The 7,260-nt window shown below is 35.9% G+C and overlaps 1 protein-coding gene across 1 annotated transcript in view; it reads left to right on the forward strand.

Moving 5' to 3' along the window:
- The window catches only part of snx12 (sorting nexin 12), a 31,058-nt gene that overhangs the window by 12,129 nt on the left and 11,669 nt on the right, over positions 1–7,260 (forward strand). The window lies entirely within an intron of this gene.

Consider the following 7,260-nt stretch of genomic DNA (forward strand, 5'->3'; position numbering starts at 1 on the left):
TCTTTACAGAGGAAATATACGTTTGGTTTGGTTCAAAAAACAAAAATTGGTTTTGATTGGCTTACGTCTTTATCTGCAAACACCGTATGAGGGTGAATTTTGCATACCTTTTAATTTTATGAAGGATTTATTCATAATAAGGCGTGTGGCTGATGTGACTGACTGGCAGGCTCGGTGCTGCTGGTTGTCAGGAGACTTAAGACCCGCCTCAGCTCTTTGCCTGTTGTTAGGTTGACCGAAAGAAAGGTCGAGACACTGGCTGCATCAGAATTGTCAAGTGCCTACACAATCTTTCAGTAGTCAGTAGTCAGTACCTACTATCCGTGCTGTATACTTTTAGTACCTACTGTTCAGTAGGTGCGCACAGATGAACTAATAAAATAGCATACAGTACATACAGGAAAGAACAAATGGAAGACAGTAATATGAAGTATATAAAATAAAACAAACCAATAAAGACGCATACATAAATATGGATTTCATTATTTAAATAGAGGGGAAAAGATTTTATAATAATTCATACATTTGTTACATTTTTTGTTGTTAATTAAAAGTAGCAATTTCAGTAGGGACTTTAACTCTAGATTAAAAATTGCTCGTTTGTTTTGATATGGAGGCGCATATGAAGTCACTTTTTACGTTTAATTTCGCACTGCATTGTGGGTGGGAAAATACCATTCATTTCCTGAAAGGATGCATCCGATCCATACTGCATGAAACCCGGGAGTTATCCATGCTGAAATGTTCAGTATACTGAGGTGGACCCAAAAAATGCATACTTAATGACCACGAGACTTCAGTCTACTGAAACACCCTACTGAAAAGTACGCACTGCATACTGAACTGTGGCTATTCGGAAAGGGCTAGCATTTCCAGCATGGCTACCCCCATCGACAGGCATCAAAAAGACCCCCTCAGTAACCAATGGGTGGTGTCACTCAGGCTTCGTCCATGTTTATTTACATTCTATGGAATTTATTGTTAATCTACAGTCTATCCAAAAGCCCCTTTCTTGGCTTTCTTGCAGTTTTTTGTGATTTCATGTTTATATTTTTAAGTATGTAAAACTGAAGAAGCACAATATCTTATTTGTAACCTTTAGAATTGTCCTGATTCATTTTAATTTGTGTACCTGCATTCGGGCTGATACGTGTCTAAACATGCGTGTATCTGCAGAAACAAAAGTGTTTACCCGAATCAGGATTCATGACCTCCAGCATTTTTATTATTACACGATTCTTACAGTAAATTAAGTAATAAGCAGGGCGATTTCATGAAGATTATTTTGGTTTGCATCAAATGACTTACTTCTTTATTCTCTTTAAATGTCTTGCAACACTTTCCATGTTACGTGGATGACTGTACTTGTTAAAAATAACACATCTGCTGGTGGAGCACTGGATGATTCTGAGAAATAGAAAATGTACTGTCACGCCCAGTTCAGCATCCTTTTCAGACCACAACAAGGATGTTGGGCAAATCAAAGTTTCCATCTGTTTAACTGAGTCAAATTATGTTAAATGACCTTGGTTCATGATCCTGATCTCTATGGTTTTTAAGATTTTTCAGCCATAGCGCAGGTATTTTTGATTAGAATTTGATTCAAAGAATCAAAGTTCATTCTTAGTCACAGATGGTGAGCTCACCAATTGTCTTATTTCGTAAGTTGTTCTAAAACAATCAGAGGTACTATGATTGTTTTTGCACAGAGATAAAAACTTTGGTTGACAACTTTTCTTAAAATCAAGAAATTGAATTAAAACTCAACCCAACATGTATGGGGAGTCCTTCGAGGGATGAGCACACTTAGAGTTGAACCTTTAAAAAAATGAAAGTGTAATTCCATCAAATCTAATGTCAATAAATGTTTTAGTTAGTCAAAAATATGCTAAAAGAATACAAAATAATGTAATACTTAAATATAAATTCTATATGTTGTGTATAAATGCATATAAAAACAATAATTGTTACACTTCTTGCTTTTTTTTAAGTCTGTAATTGTTAATTGTAAAGCGTTGATTTAACTCCTGTGGTGGAGGAAGTATTTATTTTTCAAGAAAAATACCACACTATGAAAAAAGTAGCTCACTCCGTTAAAAGTAAACGCCATTTATTGAAAATGTTAAATAAAGCATGAGGTAGCCGAATCAGTACTCAGTGCAAAACAATGGCCCCTGTGACTTAATAATACTATTACTCGTGCTTTCATGTTAAAGCTGGATTTTACTGTTGCAGTTCAATAAAGTGGAGCTTATTTTACACAGCAAGATATTTTTACATGATTGCAACTTATCATATATAATTAAGAATAAATCAGATTTTCCCCCTCCATTAATGGCCTAATTGTGCATTTTTTAAAACATCTAAAAATTTGAGGACGCACCAACGTCTTTTAAAACGGAGGTGTGGAAGCATGTTGGCTTTCCCAAAACAGAAACGAACAAGTTGAGAAGATAACAGACAAGACAAAAACTGTGTGCAAATATTGCAAGAAGACAGGGAACTACACAAATAGCACAACCAACATGATGCAGCATTTAATGGACACCACAATGAGAAGCTCCAATCACCTCCCCTTGTTGTGACAAATAAAACATAAAAATGGCAAACCACACTGAGAAGCGGGTTTGCAGCCCCTAAAGGAATCTTTTTCAGTCATTATTTGTCTACAGTCTCATTTTGTAATTTTTTTGAGAGAATTGTATGGTAAACCAGTATCTTGAATCATATCGTGAGTTGAGTGAATTGTTGCATCCCTAGTGTTTTCTGTCAGTGTTCTCATTAATTGTTTTGGTCCGATCCGGCTAGTACAACCTGCTAATAGTAGGGCGTGGTTCTACCACCGTATTGACGCATTTAAAGATCCCCGAATTTTCAACAATCCGATGCACAGGCCAAAAATACCCTCTTATTAAAATTCATATTGAAGTCTTATGTTGAAAATGTTAGCCTATATTTTCCTAATAATAAGGAAAACACAGTTATTGTTATTTATGAACTTATAGACTACTATGAAACGTTTTTGCCTTATATACATTTTAAAATAAGAGAAAAATTTTTCCACTTATTTCTTTTTCCCTTTTCTGTTGTACTTCTAGCCTAGGCTCAAGCAGTTATACCAAAAAAAACAAAACACATTTCTTAACAGCTATGTCTGAAAAATAGACTTTCTAAGAACAGTAGAGTAAGAAGTAAAAAGAGGAATGTAAAAAAAGCCAAAAGTAAACCTTGAATTTGTACCTTATAACAAAATTACTGATGCCACATGGACTTGGTGTTGCAAAGGAAAGTTTTGAATTAAGTTTCATTTTGATCCCCCTATTTCAAATTTGTTACAGGATTTCATCATACACACCCCGCCCCTTCCAGCTAATATAATCGAGCGTACTCACATCCCAAGCGGGACATCTCCTCAGCAACCACAGCAACAGCATCCTCACTGCTTTCTGCCACTGTTTTCCATCGTCAACGCAAGTAAGCTATATTAAAGGTAATGCCAATCAATATGATTTAATTATACAAATAATCATTTTATTTGATTTCTAAGTGACAAAGTGTTGAATTGACATGTCTACTTACCGGGTTGTGGACTGATGCAATCCTTCCTTGTGCGATATCAGTTGTATTGGTGGACGAATGATTGGAACTGATATATCACTTTTATCTTGACGTTGTTTATTTTTTATTTAAAAGTTAAACCTGTATGTAAACATAGTAAATAAGTATGGCCTCTGTTATTAACGGGTTGTAAGGTAACGTTATTTCTTATTTGAGCGGGAAATCAGCTGTTGTAATTACGGTAGTTAACCGCGTTTACGGAAAATCACAACAAAAAAGAAACGGGACAGTAAATGAGGCGACACATGTGGGAAACGTTCAAACTTGTTGGGCTTTTAAACATGGTTTCTGTGTTTTCTAGGGATGTATAGATTAATCGTTAAATCGTGATAAATCGATTCAAAGGTGTCAAGATTCACATCGGTACTCCGAAAAATTAATCGCAATAATATCGTAAATGTCAACAGCTGCAGAGCAAGATTTTAAATTTGAGGACGCACCAACGTCTTTTAAAACGGAGGTGTGGAAGCATGTTGGCTTTCCCAAAACAGAAACGAACAAGTTGAGAAGATAACAGACAAGACAAAAACTGTGTGCAAATATTGCAAGAAGACAGGGAACTACACAAATAGCACAACCAACATGATGCAGCATTTAATGGACACCACAATGAGAAGCTCCAATCACCTCCCCTTGTTGTGACAAATAAAACATAAAAATGGCAAACCACACTGAGAAGCGGGTTTGCAGCCCCTAAAGGAATCTTTTTCAGTCATTATTTGTCTACAGTCTCATTTTGTAATTTTTTTGAGAGAATTGTATGGTAAACCAGTATCTTGAATCATATCGTGAGTTGAGTGAATTGTTGCATCCCTAGTGTTTTCTGTCAGTGTTCTCATTAATTGTTTTGGTCCGATCCGGCTAGTACAACCTGCTAATAGTAGGGCGTGGTTCTACCACCGTATTGACGCATTTAAAGATCCCCGAATTTTCAACAATCCGATGCACCGGCCAAAAATACCCTCTTTTATTAAAATTCATATTGAAGTCTTATGTTGAAAATGTTAGCCTATATTTTCCTAATAATAAGGAAAACACAGTTATTGTTATTTATGAACTTATAGACTACTATGAAACGTTTTTGCCTTATATACATTTTAAAATAAGAGAACATTTTTTCCACTTATTTCTTTTTCCCTTTTCTGTTGTACTTCTAGCCTAGGCTCAAGCAGTTATACAAAAGTTTAACAACACATTTCTTAACAGCTATGTCTGAAAAATAAACTTTCTAAGAACAGTAGAGTGAGAAGTAAAAAGAGGAATGTAAAAAAAGCCAAAAGTAAACCTTGAATTTGTACCTTATTACAAAATTACTGATGCCACATGGACTTGGTGTTGCATCGGTCAGTTTTGAATTGAGCTTCATTTTGATCCCCCGCCCCAATTTGAAATTTGTTACAGGATTTCATCATACACAGACCACATTTGGGATGAGATTTTACATAATGAAACTTAAGTCAGTGATTGCCAGTGACAAAACAAGAATAAAAAGCTGCAAATATTGTTGTTTAACACCACCACTGACCCTTATAACCAGGTCACTGAGGGCAAATGCACCTGAGGTTTTCCCTCCTTTTCTTTTCATCTTTGAAACAAAGCAACAATTGGAGAGAATTCAACCTGCAGGGTCCTATACATAGCTGTCAGGAGTAGGACGCAGATTCTGGTTTCCTTATATGGGCATTCCTATTAAGAGAAAGTGCGCGCGCACATTTTTAACATGTGTTGTCTCCGTGGTGCACCCCTTAAAAACTGTTATAAACTACACAGTAAAAATGTTTTGGTTTCAATGTGCTTATAACACATTAATCAGTGCTGTGAATCGCTAGCAGACAAAGTAAAGGTTTTCTCGGCTGTATCTTCATCCATGAGTGGAAAGAGGTGGAGTTTCCGAATTATGTCAGTTTGTTTTACACCCTGCCCCTTCCAGCTAATATAATCGAGCGTACTCACATCCCAAGCGGGACATCTCCTCAGCGACCACAGCAACAGCATCCTCACTGCTTTCTGCCACTGTTTTCCATCGTCAACGCAAGTAAGCTATATTAAAGGTAATGCCAATCAATATGATTTAATTATACAAATAATCATTTTATTTGATTTCTAAGTGACAAAGTGTTGAATTGACATGTCTACTTACCGGGTTGTGGACTGATGCAATCCTTCCTTGTGCGATATCAGTTGTATTGGTGGACGAATGATTGGAACTGATATATCACTTTTATCTTGACGTTGTTTATTTTTTATTTAAAAGTTAAACCTGTATGTAAACATAGTAAATAAGTATGGCCTCTGTTATTAACGGGTTGTAAGGTAACGTTATTTCTTATTTGAGCGGGAAATCAGCTGTTGTAATTACGGTAGTTAACCACGTTTACCGAAAATCACAACAAAAAAGAAACGGGACAGTAAATGAGGCGACACATGTGGGAAACGTTCAAACTTGTTGTTAGGCTTTTAAACATGGTTTCCGTGTTTTCTAGGGATGTATAGATTAATCTTAAAATCGTGATAAATCGATTCAAAGGTGTCAAGATTCATATCGGTACTCCGAAAAATTAATCGCAATAATATCGTAAATGTCAACAGCTGCAGAGCAAGATTTTAAATTTGAGGACGCACCAACGTCTTTTAAAACGGAGGTGTGGAAGCATGTTGGCTTTCCCAAAACAGAAACGAACAAGTTGAGAAGATAACAGACAAGACAAAAACTGTGTGCAAATATTGCAAGACAGGGAACTACACAAATAGCACAACCAACATGATGCAGCATTTAATGGACACCACAATGAGAAGCTCCAATCACCTCCCCTTGTTGTGACAAATAAAACATAAAAATGGCAAACCACACTGAGAAGCGGGTTTGCAGCCCCTAAAGGAATCTTTTTCAGTCATTATTTGTCTACAGTCTCATTTTGTAATTTTTTTTGAGAGAATTGTATGGTAAACCAGTATCTTGAATCATATCGTGAGTTGAGTGAATTGTTGCATCCCTAGTGTTTTCTGTCAGTGTTCTCATTAATTGTTTTGGTCCGATCCGGCTAGTACAACCTGCTAATAGTAGGGCGTGGTTCTACCACCGTATTGACGCATTTAAAGATCCCCGAATTTTCAACAATCCGATGCACAGGCCAAAAATACCCTCTTTTATTAAAATTCATATTGAAGTCTTATGTTGAAAATGTTAGCCTATATTTGCCTAATAATAAGGAAAACACAGTTATTGTTATTTATGAACTTATAGACTACTATGAAACGTTTTTGCCTTATATACATTTTAAAATAAGAGAACATTTTTTCCACTTATTTCTTTTTCCCTTTTCTGTTGTACTTCTAGCCTAGGCTCAAGCAGTTATACAAAAGTTTAACAACACATTTCTTAACAGCTATGTCTGAAAAATAAACTTTCTAAGAACAGTAGAGTGAGAAGTAAAAAGAGGAATGTAAAAAAAGCCAAAAGTAAACCTTGAATTTGTACCTTATTACAAAATTACTGATGCCACATGGACTTGGTGTTGCATCGGTCAGTTTTGAATTGAGCTTCATTTTGATCCCCCGCCCCAATTTGAAATTTGTTACAGGATTTCATCATACACAGACCACATTTGGGATGAGATTTTACATAATGAAACTTAAGTCAGT

Source organism: Labrus mixtus, chromosome 14 (genome assembly GCF_963584025.1).
Source record: "Labrus mixtus chromosome 14, fLabMix1.1, whole genome shotgun sequence".
NCBI classification, from domain to species: Eukaryota; Metazoa; Chordata; class Actinopteri; order Labriformes; family Labridae; genus Labrus; species Labrus mixtus.